General features: G+C 37.1%; 1 long non-coding RNA gene across 1 annotated transcript in view; it reads left to right on the plus strand.

Moving 5' to 3' along the window:
* The window catches only part of LOC115837276, a 101,349-nt gene extending 84,723 nt beyond the window's left edge, over positions 1-16,626 (plus strand). The window contains exons 2-3 of the long non-coding RNA XR_004032330.1: positions 14,924-15,022; positions 16,578-16,626. This is a non-coding gene — a long non-coding RNA (uncharacterized LOC115837276). The remainder of the gene's footprint in view (positions 1-14,923; positions 15,023-16,577) is intronic.
* Positions 16,627-16,888: the final 262 nt, after the last annotated feature.

A 16,888-nucleotide genomic window follows, 5' to 3' on the forward strand; every position in this document is an offset into this window, starting at 1 on the left:
TTTTTTTTCTATTAGCCTGGGTAACACCCCAACCAATAAGGTTTGCAATATCCAAGCCTCCTAATTTCTCTACTTATTAGCTTATATTAAGCTTCAGCATAAGCAAGCCTAAAAACTCACCATTATCTGGAAAAGTTCTATTTCACAGGCTTTAATCTCTCCTAGAGTAGTTACTACTCTTATGTGACTTTGTGTTCCTGTACTAGCTAGAATTCCATAGTCTGACGTTAATATTTAGCTCGTTAACATGTCCATCCTCTCTTGATGTCCTGCTCCCTATTTTTCCTTCTTTCTTAATCCAATTGTAACAGGTTCATAATTCAGGATTGCACATGATCATTGCTATGCAACCCAGATGTCTGTTATCTAGGTTTTGCTCTAACAAGGCTTGCACTGGTTTATCTCATAACCTTCACTATGGTGCCTAGACAGCTGTAGTTCAGGCCTGCTAAGGCTTCTCATGACCTTCACTGTACTTCTTAGATAAAACAGAATACTTGAAGTTACTAGTTTCAGAGAACAAGAATATACAAACCCATACCATAAAACAAAGGAAAATTTGTTTTTCTTCTCCCTGTGTTGAGGGAATGCTGATAGAGTCTCCAGAGCATATTAGATAATATTATTAAGACTTTTCCTGGGTCTGAGCTGTGCTTGTTGCTGCCTCTGGGACAAGTCAGCCTAATACAGAAAAGCTTATTTCTCTTTCTTTTTAATTTTATTTTTCTTTAATTTTCTGCCTCACTGTCAGTGCTCTGTTTATATCTTTTTGGGTTTTGTGCATCGGTTTGTGTGGCTCCACTTCCAACTGCTAGCATCTTGTATCTCTTTGTTAATGGGCTTTCTCGGAATACTCTGTCCATGTACCTTGTGCCAGAAGCTACATGCAGTCAGCACACCCTGTGAGCATCTCTCTTATCAATGAGTGATGAGAGTTGGTGTATAAATATGCCACCACCCTTGCCTTTTGTGTAGAATAAACCTGGTGTTGATGCTTCATACTACCTCTAGAATCCCACTGTGGAAGAAGGATTCATTTTCCCACTGTGATAATCTGCTGGATGACACCCTGTTCCTTGACTCCCTTCACTTTTCTGCCTCACTTTCCGAATCTCCTACTAATGTTTCCCAAACAGACTAATTTATAGTCAAATCTTTACACAGAATCACCTTCCGGAGGAATCCAAACTAAGATATATAGCTAACATATATCTCAAACTTAACATGTAAAGACTTTTTTTTTTTTTTATTTCCAAACACCAGCCAGCAGGAGAAAAGAGAGATAGACTTTCACACCCCTCTGACACTGGTCAAACAGTACAAAATCCAGTAATGCAAGGAGTAATTTCTGGAAAGCGAATGCACGGTATGGTGAAGAAAGGAAATATAACTGTATTGCATACTTGTAATTTGCTAAGAGGATAGGATAAACTAAGTTGAATCTTCTCATTAAACATACATACACAGACACACAATGGTAACTATGTAGAGATAAGGGATATGTTTCTTAGTTTGATTGTGGGGATAATCTTTCAATGTATAGGTATATTAAAACATCACGTTGTACATCTTAAGTATGTACTTTTTTATTATACTTTGAGTTCTAGGGTACATGTGCACAACGTGCAGGTTTGTTACATATGTACACATGTGCCATGTTGGTGTGCTGCACCCACCAACTCGTCACTTGCATTAGGTATATCTTCTAATGCTATTCCTCCCCCCACCCCATGACAGGCCCTGGTGTGTGATGTTCCCCTTCCTGTGTCCAAGTGTTCTCATTGTTCAATTCCCATCTATTAGTAAGAACATGCAGTGTTTGGTTTTTTGTCCCTGCGATAGTTTGCTGAGAATGATGGTTTCCAGCTTCATCTATGTCCTACCAAGGACATGAACTCACCATTTTTTATGGCTGCATAGTATTCCATGGTGTATATGTGCCACATTTTCTTAATCCAGTCTATCATTGATGGACAATTGGGTTGGTTCCAAGTCTTTGCTATTGTGAATAGTGCTGCAATAAACATATGTGTGCATGTGTCTTTATAGCAGCATGATTTATAATCCTTTGGGTATATACCCAGTAATGGGATGGCTGGGTCAAATGGTATTTCTAGTTCTAGATCCTTGAGGAATCACGACACTGTCTTCCACAATGGTTGAACTGGTTTACAGTCCCACCAACAGTGTAAAAGTGTTCCTATTTCTCCACATCCTCTCCAGCACCTGTTGTTTCCTGACTTTTTAATGATCACCATTCTAACTGGTGTGAGATGGTATCTCACTGTGGTTTTGATTTGCATTTCTCTGATGGCCAGTGATGATGAGCATTTTTTCATGTGTTTTTTGGCTGCATAAATGTCTTCTTTTGAGAAGTGTCTGTTCATATCCTTCACCCACTTTTTGATGGGGTTGTTTTTTTCTTGTAAATTTGTTTGAGTTCTTTGTAGATTCTGGATATTAGCCCTTTGTCAGGTGAGTAGGTTGCAAAAGTTTTCTCCCATTCTGTAGGTTGCCTGTTCACTCTGATGGTAGTTTCTTTTGCTGTGCAGAAGCTCTTTAGTTTAATTCGATCCCATTTGTCAATTTTGGCTTTTGTTGCCATTGCTTTTTGTGTTTTAGACATGAAGTCCTTGCCCATGCCTATGTCCTGAATGGTATTGCCTAGGTTTTCTTCTAGGGTTTTTATGGTTTTAGGTCTAACATTTAAGTCTTTAATCCATCATGTCAATGACATCTGAATAAAGCTATTAAAATTATTCAAATTTGTCATCTTAATATATTTAAATTTTATTTAAATTATATATTCCATATTTACCAATAAAAACCTGCATTATCACCTCCAAAGTGCCACAGTTCCTGTACATTCTGAGACTGATTTTTTCTTTTAATTTTGATTATTAGTCCTTAAAGTTTCTAATAAATTCTGATTTTTCTTTAAAAAGTGTATATCCCTCCATTAAAGAATGTTTCATAGAAATTGGACATGTATTTTAGACTGAAGGAAACTCCATTCCACAAGCATCACAAATGACTCTCATTCCTTCCCAGGAGATGTTCTCTGTAACAGTGTTGTCATGCCGTCAACAAAATCATCTGTGTAAAAGCTGATTTTAAGAGCACTAGACTCTTAATGTACTTGACAAGAGATGAAACCACTTAAAACAACAGAGATGTACTATTTGTCAGCAGATTTATTTACACTCCACTCCCAAGGCAAATACAGGACATTCTTCCGAGCCAATTTAGCTAGAAGCATGATGACACTTGAATTCATAGAATAAATGGACATCGAAGGTGGGAGATTTTTCCTAGTTTTGGTGTATATGATGTCTGGATGGCCTGCGGCCTTACCCTTGTCAAGAGCTAATGCTCAGGAAGTGGTAAAGGCTCTCTTAATGCACATAACTCCTGATTCGGGGACACCAAAGCATATTAAATTATACAGAGAAAATAATTTTATTTCTATTGTCATCAGGAGTTATGCATAAGTATGCAGATTCTTATAAACCTTAGTTCTCTGAAAGACAGAGCTAATAAATCAAACTGCAAAACCCATTGGTTAAGATTCTGTACCTGCTACACTATGATGACCTAGAGTTTTACCATTCACTTATTGCCATTAGATGTAATCCCACAATAAAGCACAGAATCTCTTCCTTTAAATTTCTTTTTGGCAGGGCAATGACTTTGTGTATGAGAACATTTCCTGTGCCTGATTTAATCTAATTCTGCCACAGTCATGTGCAATATTTAAAGGACTTCTCTCATCTCTAGAAACCTTAAGACATTAAGTTGCAAGAATCTGGAAGGACCTTCCAGAAGTCTACCAATCCTAGTTGCTGGGAGGTTATGTCCACCTAAAAGTGCTTTACAAGAAAGAGATGCTGTCATCATGCTGGAGAGAAGTTTTCTAGTGCTGCTAGTCATCCATGTGGTTATCAAAGCTAAAAAAGGAAATCCTTTTGGATTTGTGTTTCCCATAAGAAGCCAGCTCTGCAGGAGGACTAGACTGTGGTTCCAAAAAAGGACATAAAACTTAACTTTTTTGAGTAGGTGATCCTGTTTCTGAACGTAACTGAAAGGATGAGTTCTAGAAAACTCATTACTATTCTTGTGGACATCCGTGCTGTCCTTTTCACAGTGGAGTTATTTCAAATACTTAAGAGTCACGTCTTCCTGGAAAACAAGCTTGTTGTTTGTTACAAATCAGCATTGGATTGCTTAGTGGTTTAATGCTAAGGGAGAAAATTTTGTAAAGCTTTCAGAGACACCTACTTGTACAATCCAGCAACAATTAGCTATAAAAAAGCCCAAGACATCATCTTAGTTTAAAATTATAGATATGTCATATTTAAGGTAACAATTATGTATTGGGGCAATTCCTGTGAAATAGGAGATAAAAGAATGATGTAGCAAAAAAAAAATACTATCAAATTAATAGTTGACATGCACAGGTAGAGACTGCAGAAGACAGAGATGCAAATTTTCCCCTTGACCAGGGTAAATATAAAAACACAGATGAATGTCTATTATTCGTAGTCATTCAGTTGGCTGTTGCAGTAATATAAGTATTAATTTCCATCAATGCACAGAAAAGGCCATAGGGTGGGTTTGTTCTGAAGACTTAGAACAATTAAAGCCATGTATATTAAACACTGGAATTTCAATATATACTCTTCAATGGGTGCTTCAAAATAAACACTTAATACTACATAATAGCCATGGGCGCTTTTGTTCCATACACAAGAAGCATTGCTTGGAAAGCTAAAACAATTTTTGAACAGCTTAAATTATAACATAAGCGTGATCAAACGAAATTCAGAAGAAAGTTATTAGGTATTGCAAAAACAAAACAAAATAACAAAAAATGCCCTCTTATCTAAAAATATAGATCATCAAGCTCCAGAATTCATACTCTTTAGGCTTGCATTAGATAAGATTTCATACCTTCAAAATAATAATTAATCATGTGAAAACATGAGCAAATTTAAAGTAAGATATGAGAAGTTCTACCATTATTTATATGAAGGCAATTAGCAAAAACAAATTTCCACCCTAGTTACCAGATGAAATTAGGATGAATTGTGATATGTGACAAATAGTACTTCCAGTCCTCTTACTTGAAAAAGAGTTATTGCTGCTTTTGAGAAAAGGTTTGACATGAGTCATGTTTGCATGACTACATAAAAAGGTTAAGATTTCTTTCTGTCTTTGAAATCTCTTTAACAAGTTGCCTAAGATGCATATCACATTCTTGTTTAATGCGTATTCAATAATAATACTATTTTCTTTCTCTTCTACTTTTTTGGAGAGGTTTCTGAGTTTTATAGGATGAATAAGTACATATTGAACAATTAAAAAATGCTTGTTGAAAATAAGGGAAGAGGCTTCCTTCCTCTGTCTTCTTAGATCATTAATTTTAGATCACTTTGAGTTATAAATTCTTGTTTCTTTGAGGTATATGTACATTTCAAAAAATAAGCCTTTTTGGATGAATTCATATCCTTTGCAGGGACATGGATGAAGCTGGAAACCATCATTCTCAGCAAACTAACACAGGAACGAAAACCAAACACTGCATGTTCTCACTCATAAGTGGGAGTTGAACAATGAGAACACATGGACACAGGGAGGGAAACATCACACACCAGGGCCTGTTGAGGGATGGGGGGCTAGGGGAGGGATAGCATTAGGAGAAATACCTAATGTAGATAACGGGTTGATGGGTGCAGCAAACCACCATGGCACGTGTATACCTGTGTAACAAATCTGCATGTTCTGCACATGTATCCCAGAACTTGAAGTATAATAAATTTTTTTTTAAAGCCTTTTCTTTCCAGCCTTCCCCACCAACTCAGCAGCTACATTACAGGCTCCAGCCACTTGAGACTAATTACTGTTCTCAGGGAAGGTGGTGCTTCTCCATGCCTCAGTGCTTCAGGTAATGTCGATTCTGTCAAGTAGAATGCTCTATGAGCGTCTACTCTCTCTGAAGGGATGATGCCATCCTTTGCTTTCTCCTTCCTCCACTGTCTTGAGACCCTGTCAAGATCAAGAAGAAAATGTACCCACAAACACCTGTTGATGATTAATTCTGATGATTCTGAGTGATGCTTTTCTGTAAAGAGCTTCCAGGTTTGGCATAGGATGTTGCATTGTCCCACTTTTCTGGACTGTCTGGTGTTGATGAAATCTCTCAGCTTTTATTTGTCTGGGAAGGTCTTTATTTTTTTCTTCATGTTTAAAGGATATTTTTTGCTGGATGTACTATTCTAGTGCAAAGTGTTTTTCTTTCAGCATTTTAAATATGTCATTCCATACTCTCCTGGCCTGTAAGGTTTCCACTAAAAAGTCTGCTGCCGGACACATTGGAGCTCCATTATATGTTATTATTTTTTTTCTTACTGCTTTTAGGATCCTTTCTTTACCTTTGACCTTTGGGAGTTTGATTATTGAATGCCTTGAGGTAATCTTTGAGTTAAATCTGCTTGGTGTTCTATAACCTTCTCATACTTGAATGTTGCTGTTTTTCTCTAGGTTTAGGAAGTTATCTGATATTATCCCTTTGAATAAACTTTCTACCCCTCCCTTTCTCTACCTACTTTTTAGGGCCAATGACTCTTAGATTTCCTCTTTTGAGGCCATTTCTAGATCTTGTAGGCATGCTTCATTATTTGTATTCTATTTACTTTTGTCTCCTCTGTGAATTTTCAAATAGCCTGTTTTCAAGCTCACCAATTCTTTCTTATACTTGATCAATTCTGCTATTAAGAGACTGTAATGCACTTTTTACCATGTCAGTTGCATTTTTCAATGCTAGAATTTCTGCTTGATTATTTTTAATTATTTCAATCTCTATTAAATTTAAATTTGTCTGACAGAATTCTGAATTTCTTCTCTGTGTTATCTTGAATTTCTTTGAGTTTCCTCAAAACAGGTATTTTGAATTCTCTGTCTGAAAGGTCATATATCTCTGTTTCTCCAGGATTTATCCCTGGTGCCTTATTTAGTTCATTTGGTGAGGTCATGTTTTCCTGGATGGTGCTGATGCTTGTAGATAGATGTTCTTCAGTGTCTGGACATTGAAGAGTTAGGTATACATTATAGTCTTCATAATCTGGGCTTGTTTGTGCTTGTCCTTCTTGGGAAAGCTTTCCAAGTATTCAGAGACTTGGGCCCCAAGCCTAATAATGCTGTGGTTTTTGAAGACTCGTAGAGGTATCACCTGTATCACCTTGGTGGTCTTGGATTAGAGCTGGAAGAATTTTCTGTATTACCTGGCAGAGATTCATTCTTTTTCCTTACTTTCTCCCAAATGGAGGTTCTCTCTCTGTGCTGAGCTACCTAGAATTGGGGGGCAGGTGTGGCAAGCACCCCTGTGGCCACCACCACTGGGACAGCACTGGGTCAGACCTGAAGCCAGCACAGCACTAGGCCTTACCCATGGTCCTTTCCTTCAGAGTGGTGAGTTCCCCCAGGACTTGAACATGTCCGGAGATGCTGCATGGGAGCCAGGTATTTGTGTAAAAAACCTTAGCAATTTCCCTGATATTCTATTCTATTCTGGCTAACATGACACTCAAACAACAATACAAAGTTCTTCTCACTCTTCCCTACCCTTTCCACAGGCATAGGAGCCTCTCCCTGTGGCCACCAGCATCACCAGTCCACAGAGATTTCTGCCAGGCCACCATTGATGTTCTCTTAAAGCCCTTGGGTCTTTAAGTGACAGCCAGTTCTGTCAGCCTGTGGTGAATGCTTCCATGACTGGGACTCACTCTTGAGGCAATACGCTCCCCTCTGGTGCAGGGCAAGTCCAGAAATGCTGTTCAAGATCCTAGGCCTGGACTTGGGGACCCCAAGAGCCTGCTTGCTTCTCTACCCAACTAGCTGAGCTGATACCTAGGTTGCAAGACAAAGTTCCCTTTACTTTTCTGTCTACTTTTCTCAAACAGAAGTCTTTCACCATAGCTGTCACAGCTGGGAGTGTGCTGGGTCATCACTAAAGCTAGCATATCTCACAGCCCAAAGCCCATGGCAAACTTCCTGGGTATCACTGGTGGTTATTCAGGGCCCAGTGGCTCTTTAGACACCAGGTGATGAATCCTGTCAGGACTGGGTTCTTCCTCATTGGCCCAAGGTGTGTGTAGAAATGTCATCCAGGATCTAGGGCCTGTAATGGGGACCTCATGACTTTGCCCAGTGCCCTATGGCTGAGCTGGTATCCAAGATGCAATACAAAGTACTCTTTACTCTCTTTACTCTTTGGTCTCCTCTTAAACAGAAGGAAGGAGTCACTTTTGTTGCTGTGAGCTGCACTGCCTGGATCTTGGGGAGGGATAGTACAAGTCCCCCCACCATGGTCATGCCAGCTGGTGTCTCCCTAAGTCACATGCCACCCTAGTTTACTGACTCTAAGCCCAGCCTGGCACTAGGAGTTGCCTAGGAATTATAGTACTTGTGTCCTAGACTGCCTTTCGAGTTTACCTAGGATCCCAGAGTACTTCAGCCCATGATGGCAAGGCTTGCTGAGAAACAAAGTTTGAACTGCTGGGATGGATGATTCCCCTCTTCCTAGGGCTAGTCTAAATGCTGCTCCATTTGTGAGCACTGGCTGAGTCCATAACAAATTTATTGTCTGATGTGACAGGGAAGCACTGAGTTCAGTGATGTGCTCTCCTTCTCCAAAGGTTCTACACTGATTCTCTGTCCTGTACCACAGGGCTGCTGCTAGGGGATCAGGGAAAGGTGGTGTTGGCAATTCAAGACTGTCTCTCCTGCCCTCCTCAATACCTTTTTCCATGATATGAAGTCCAAACCAGGTACTTTGATTGCTCATCTGAGTTTTCGTTCTTGTGACGGTGCTTTTCTGAGTGCAGATAGTTATTAAAATTTGGTGTTCCTGCGGGTGGTGGGTGGGTGGGGGCAGACAAACGGTGTAAGTTTCTCTTTTACCATCTTGCTCTGCCCCCAGGATTGAGTTCTTGACTTGTCTCTTAGCTTGAACATTATTGGTGTATAGAAATGTTTGGTAGAATTCAGCACAGCTGCCCTCAGATTTTGTGCTTTTCTTTAATGGAAGACTTTTCATTACGGCTAGGGTCTGCTTACTTGTTATTGCTTTGTCAAGGTTTTCTATTTCTTTAAGTAGAAAGAGAAACCTTTGGTTTCCTTTTTTTTTTTTTTTTTGAGACACAGTCTTGCTCTGTTGCCCAAGCTGTAGCTGTAGTACAGTGGTGCAATCTTGGCTCACTGCAACCTTCGCCTCCTGGGTTCAAGCGATTCTCCTGCCTCAGCCTCTTTAGTAATTGGGATTAAAGACATGTGTCACCATGCTCTGCTAATTTTTGTATTTTTAGTAGAGATGGGGATTTCACCATGTTGGCCAGGTTCGTCTTGAACTCCCGACCTCAGGTGATCCACCCGTCTTGGCCTCCCAAAGTGCTGGGATTACAGGCGTGAGCCATGCGCCCGGCCTGGTTTTCTATAAAGAAATAGAAAACTTTGACAAACCAATAAGAAGTAAGCAGATCCCATCAATCTAGTTGTGTTTAATATGTCCAGGAATTTATCCATATATCCTAGGCTTTCCAATTTGAAGTCATGTAGATGTTCATATAATGAATGAACTTTTTAGTTTTAATTTTTTTATGTCTTTTCTATTTTCTTAATTATTCTAGCTAAGGATTTGTGATTTTGTTTATCTTTTCAAGAAACCAAGTTTTTGTTTCATTGATCTTTTGTATGTTTTTAAATTCTCAATTTTATTTATATCTGCTCTGATCTTTGTTATTTCTTTTCTCCATTAAATTTGGGTTTGGTTTGTTCTTGCTTTTGTAGTTCCTTGAGGTAAATCATTAGATTGTTTATTTTAAGCCTTCTACTTTTTTGATGCAGGCATGTATTGCTATAAGCTTCCCTACTACCACTGCTCTTACAGTATCTCATAGATATTGGCATGCAGAATTTCCATGTTTATTTGTTTCAAACAATTTATTAATTTGTAATGTATTTGTTGACCCATTGATCATTCAGAAGTACGTTGTATAATATCCATGTGTTTGTGTAGTTTTCAACGTTCCTCTTGTTATTTTTTCCTAGTTTTATTTCATTATTTGCTCAGAAAAGATACATGATATGATTTATAGTTTTTAAAATTTGTTGACACTTGTTTTTTGGCCTAATATATGGTCTATTCTGAAAAATTTACCATGTATTGTTGGGGAGAATGTGTATTTTGCCAGCAGTTGAGTGAAATGTTCTGTAAATATTGGTTAAACACATTTGGTCTAGTGTGTAGTTTCACTCTGATGTTTTTGGATTTTGGTCTGGAAGATCTGTCCATTAGTAAGAGTGAGGTGTTGAATTATCTTCTCATTTTGTGGCCATCTAGCTCTCCTTATAGATCTGTTAATATTTTCTTTATATACTTATATGCTTCTGTGTTGGGTGCATAGATATTTATAAATATTGTAGCCTCTTGTTGAATTGAAACCTGTGTTATTATGTAATGACACAGGTGCATGTCCTTACAGGTGTAGTGATTGTAAGGCAACATGCTGGTTGGTCTATTTATCCATTCACTTAGTCTATGTCCATTAATGGGAGAACTTAGTTCATTTATATTCAATGTTATTACTGCTAGATAAGATGTACTTCTGACATTTTATTACTTATTTTCTGGTTGTTTTGTAACTTCTCACTTCCTCTCTTAATTTCTTACTGTCTTTCTCTTTGGTTAAGTGATTTTTCTCTAATGGGACGTTTTAATTTGTTACTTTTATTTTTAATATATTTATTATAGGTTTTTGCTTTTTGGTTTACCATGAGGCTTGCAAAAACATCATATATATATGTGTATATATATATATATATATATATATCTCAAGTCATTTGAAACAGATAATAATTTATATCTGATCACAAATAAAATGATACAAATAAATAATGAAAAACTAAAAAAACTGCCTATTTAACTGCATACCCACATTTTGACTTATTGTTGTCTCTATGTATTTTCATATTATCCATCACTTAACAGGTTGTATAGTTATTATTATGTATGATACATTTGTCTTTAATATTCATACTAGAGTTATGAGTAGATTGCATAGCACAACTACGGTATTAAAGTATTTTGAGTTTGTGTATGTACTTAATTTTACCAATTGGCTTTGTACATTCAGATGTTTTCTTTTTGCATATTAATATTTTTTTCTTTCAAGTTGAAGAACTCCTTTAATATTCTTGTGAGATGGGTCTGGTGTTAATAAATTCCTTCAGATTTTGTTTGTCTGAGAAAGACTTTATCATGTCCCAAGGATAATTTGCTAAGTACAGTATTCTCAGTTGAAGTAGTTTTCTTTAAGCACCTTGTGTCATCCCGTTTCTTCCTGGCTTGTTTGGTTTCTGTTGAGAAGTCTGTTGCCAGATTAACTGGAGCTCCTTTATATGTTATTTGCCTCTTTCCTCTTGCTGCTCTTAGGATATACTTTATTTGTCCTTGACCTTTGAGAAGTTGACTGTTATATTACTTGAGTCAGTCTTATGTGGGTTTAATCTCTTTGGTGATCTCTGACCTTCCTCTATGTGGACATTTAAATCTTTCTCAAGTTTTGAAAAGTTTTCTCTTATCATTTAATTACATATGCTTCCTACCTTATGCTCTTATTCAGATTCTTTTTAAAAGCAAATAATTATTAGATCTGCTTCCTTTAGGTAATTTCCTATATCTTTTAGGCATTCTTTATACCATTTCATTCTCTCTTTTTTTCTCTGTGAATTTTCAAATAGCCTGTCTTTGAGGTCACAGATTATTTCCTCTGTTGCAGATCTGTTCTGCAGTTAACAGCCCGTAATTAATTTTTTAGGTCAGTAAATATATTTCTCAGTTCTAGGATTTCTCTTTGATTTTTAAAATTATTTCAATCTTTTTGTGAAATTTCTCCAGTAAATTTCTGAAATGCTTTTCTGTATTAATTTGGGGATTACTTAATTTCTTTAAAACTACTTTTTAAAATTATTGATCAGAGAGCTTGCCTATCATCGTCTCATTAGGGTTAGTCACTGGCTCCTTTCCTTGTCCAAATGGGGAGTTCATTTTCCCATTTGTTATTGTTTCTTGTGGACATACTCCAATGTCTTTGCGTTCAAAGATTAGCTAATTATTCCAGTCTTCTCTGTCTGGTTTGTTTTGGTTTTTATTGAATATGTTTGCTTCAAGATTTCTTTGCAATTTAGATATTGACTATCATTTTTGCTAGGTCACTGCCTCCTTTTTGGCACATGATGTTGCTTTAAGCCCAGATTTCCCTTCTCTCTACCAAATGTTCAGTGCACTGCACGTCCATATGTGGGTGGGCCCGAAGTGAATACCACAGTCGTGTTGAAGGCTTGCCAGGTCTTCATACCCTGGAGAATCATGGAATATGCGTCTTATATTGTGATGCTGAACAGCCAATCTGATTTGGAATCTCCCTTGGCTGAGTTTTAGAGCAGAATTTCCAAAGCTGGGGCTGCCAGTCCTGCTTCCCCTTTTTGTTTACTTCTGTCCTCAGGAATTTTTCTCCCTTTGAGCACTTCTGATGCTTCCTGTGGTTTGAGGAAAGGACAGGTCTCTTGTCACAAAACCCAAGATGGAGGGGAGGCTGGCTGTCCCCTTCAATCTCACTTATTTCAACCTTGAGTTGGGGGGAAATTTTCCACACTCTTAGTGCGTGGGAGATTGGAGGAGAAGCATTGTGGATATAAAAGTCTGATTCTCTTGTAATCTGTACAAAGTTTTTTCACTGTTCTATGGCCTCAGGAAATGTCTCATTCTCATATTTGAGTTTTGAAATGTTGCTAGAAATAATCTCAGTTCTATATATTTGTTTTTTGGTTTTCTTCGAGCATGGAGCAGTAGAGCCAGTTTGCTTCAACTTTGCCATTTGGTGAAAGCTATGTTCTGTTTCACTCTTTATTTGCCTGGCTATCTAGTGTTAATTTTACTAAATTTTATTTTCCAATTTTTCTTGCAGGTATACTGAAATAGAATTTATTTTTGTATATTGACCTTACACCCTGTTACCATAATGTACTTTCATTTTAATTCTGGTAATTATATATTTTAATATACATTTTTTGAACACTTTAACTCTCTAGCTGTCTGCTAATAGTGACTATTTTAAGCAGTCTACTAATAGTGACTATTTTACTTTAGTTTTTTTTCAATCTTCTTTTTTTTTCTTTTTTTTTTTTTTCTTTTTTGAGGCAGAGTCTCACACTGTCACCCAGGCTTGAGTGCAGTGGCACTATCTCTGCTCACTGCAATCTCTGCCTCCTGGTTTCAAGCAATTCTGCCTCAGCCTCCTGAGTAGCTGGGATTACAGGCATGCACTACCATGCCCAGCTAATTATTGTATTTGTATTTTTAGTAGAAACGGGGTTTCACCATATTGGCCAGGCTAGTCTCAAACTCCTGACCTCAGGTGTCCGCCCACCTTGGCCTACCAAAGTGCTGGGATTACAGGTGTGAACCACCCTGCCTGGACTGATTTTTAATCTTGAATACTCTACCTCTCTCCCACCTGCTTTTTAAATTCTTTCCTTATTTCACTGTATGGATATCCTCATGTTATAGGAAAAAATCTATCAAAATTTCAGCATAAATTATAATGTTAGCTCTAGGTGATTCGTGATATCCTATATAAGATTAAATACATCCAACATGATTTCCGGTTTCTAAGATGCCTTTATCATTAATAAGCTGTCGATTGACATGGTCATATGATTTTCTCTTCTACTCTGTGTATGTAGTGAATTACATTTCTCAGGTTTAGGATATTACAATAGTCTTGCATTCCTGCAAAAAATCCTACTAATTATAGTTTTTCAAAAAAGCATTACTGTATTTAATTTGCTGATATGTTGTCAATAAATGATATAGCCTTATATAATAAGCTTTCAGTCACTACTTAAAAGTCAATTTCTTTTTAGAATTGTATTCTACACTTATATAGTGTGTGCATTATGTCAGGCACTGTTTAAAGCATTTGACATACAACAAATCATTTAATAATTATAAGCAGCATGCTATATTTATTCCTCTGTACAAGTGACATAGCTTATGCCCAGAGGATATATGAAATTTTACAAGATCATTCACTTGTTATGCCTCATATTCAAAACTTCTAGCACAGTAGTCAGGCGCCAGATTCTTAGGTCATAATAAGCTAAAATAATCATTTATTGTTTATTTTATATTTTTGAGGGGAATCACTAAAATTTTAAGCAAGCTATATTTCCATTTATAAGTGTGTTAAGTAAATTAATATTTATGTAACATAGCATGTATAATGTAATGTTCCGAGAAGAATAAATTAATTCATACAATCATGTGGAAAAAAGTTCAATTTGAACATTATGTAAATACAGCTAGCCACAAATAAGTTTGTATCCTATGTTTCCATTAAATTTGAAAGCTCTAATACAGAGAAATGTAAGTATTGATGTGATGGGCTCCAGAGATTATTCTACACTCGCAACTCAGTCACCTCAAATAGTAGCTGCATATTGCTCTCATCTTGTAGACTTACAAAAAGCACCAATGACTAGGATCTAAAGTAGAAAATTGATTCAGATTCCAGTCATATTTGTAAATTTTAATTTGTGGAATTCTACTTTTCTTTCCTTATTTCTCTTGACTCTGCACAGCTCCCATGCTTAGAAAGATTTCGTGTTTTGTAGGATCTATAAATAGGTTGATCATTTTCTTTCCTTCTCATTTGTTTGTGCCCATCAGTAAAATTGTCTGTCCCCTTACTCTCAGCTGTAAGTATAGCTTTGATAACGTCTGTATGAGGCAAGTTCCTAGCACCTGCCAGGACACGTAATCACTCTGTGTCTTATCTCTCCTGGCTTATTTGTCTTCCTTATGTAGAGATTTTAAAAGAGACTCCTCAGCAGAGTGGAGATACATAGAAGGCAAGAGTGATCAGGACGCCCACTGTTTCCCTTTGGACCATTCCTTCTTCTTGAGGTGGGTAATTTGTGACATATATTGTGGTGACATATTATGTGGTGACATTTATGCTGTCTGGATTTCTCCAGATCGCGTTTTTCTAATAATGATTTTTGCAACTTCTATGAAGAATAAATTTGACTCTCAAAAGTCCATGTGATATTAAATGCTACACAGAAGACTATCCTGAACATTTTTCCGTATGTATTTATTGTGATTATTTCTTGTTGGCTTTAGGGGTGGAGGAGCAAAGGGACTACTCTTCATTAGTCTTCCCTAAAGAAATATAGAAGTTCTAACTGTCCTCTCAATTGGGAGGGTACAGAAAGTGGTCCCTCTTTCCAATTCTGTTCACTGAAGCTTTATGGGGTTGGTGTCATGAATATTATGAACTTTTCTCTACAGATTTCTTTTAGGGTAACTGAAGAGGTCAAATGGCTCACTTCTCATTGTAGATCAAAGCTAGTTTTATCATCATGTTGGCATTTTATCTTTGTTCTGATAAGTATATTTTGTAATCCTGGTTAGACATTCTGATGTCCTAGAAAATGCAGGCAAGTTTTGATAACACCTGGGAATAGAATTGGTTGTTACATTTGATATAATATACTTGAATTGGTAAATCGAATAAACAGAGGACAAATGCCCTTTTAAAATTACATTGTTACCAGCCTGGCCAACATGGTGAAACCCCGTCTCTACTAAAGATAAAAAAATTAGCCAAGTGTGGTGGTGTGCACTTGTAGTTCCAGCTACTCAGGAGGCTGAGGCAGGAGAATTGATTGATTCCGGGAGGTGGAAGTTGCAGTGAGCTGAGATTGCCACTGCGCTCCAGCCGGGGTAACAGAGCAAGACTTCATCTCAAAAAAATAAATAAATAAAATAAATAAATAAAAATAACTTACATTGGTGGATTCCCCTCTCTAGGTTATAAAAGGAGAAAAACTCTACAGTGAATATAAATGCCCAGTGAATTCTCTTTAAGTACTTCAGCTAAACTCTTTCTCTATTTTGGAGGTCATATTCTCCAGTAAAATTTGTTAGGATAAACCTTCAGATCTGATATTTTTAGTTACAAATTCTGACATCAAAGTATTGTATCAAGCCAGTCCTCACTGATAACTTTTGAGACATTTAGCCTGCCTTAAAATCCATGATTGTCTGTTACTCTCATTGTGACGGAATTACATGGGCATTGGGAAAAGCAGTGAAAATAGAAGAGAGCTTGACTCTGAGTTCTAGTTAATTTTCTTTATATGTGAAGTAATTGTCATCCTTAGCCTTTAATTTCATCATCTATAAAATGTAGATAACAAATAAGGTGGTATCCTCAAGGGAAGGTGTTGTTGGTTTAAAGTGTGCAATGTATTTGAGACTGAGGAAGATCAACTGTAAGAATCAGGACTATTACCAGTGTTGTAATCTGACTTTCCCATACACAGTGACTGCCAGAGAAGACTCACTTTATGGCTTGTAGCTTCCCCCGCAAAAGAGCCGCATCCACGTCATCTTACAAGAGATGTGGATATATCATTGGGGAGACTAAGTTATTTCATCTTTTTTACTTGTGCAGATACTGCATTGTCTGAGTTGCCTGCTGTGTTGGCTGAGGTAAGTTACCTCTAATTTTTTAGAAAGTCGAAAACAATTTTTAAAAAACTGTTAGCCAAAAACTGACTGTTACATGGAAAATGTTCACAACAAAAATTATGTGTTACAACGTAAAACACTAACTTATTGTCCTTCTCCGGGAGGGGATACAGCAATCTCAGCATTCCAGAAGTTCTTCTATTTATGCAGACATTTCTTCTTATTTACTAGCTCTATGGTACTCTATTTTGTAGAATTTCAAGAGATAATCCAGTCTTTTATATTTCAGCATTT

The sequence above is a fragment of the Nomascus leucogenys genome, chromosome 2 (genome assembly GCF_006542625.1).
Source record: "Nomascus leucogenys isolate Asia chromosome 2, Asia_NLE_v1, whole genome shotgun sequence".
Taxonomy (NCBI): domain Eukaryota; kingdom Metazoa; phylum Chordata; class Mammalia; order Primates; family Hylobatidae; genus Nomascus; species Nomascus leucogenys.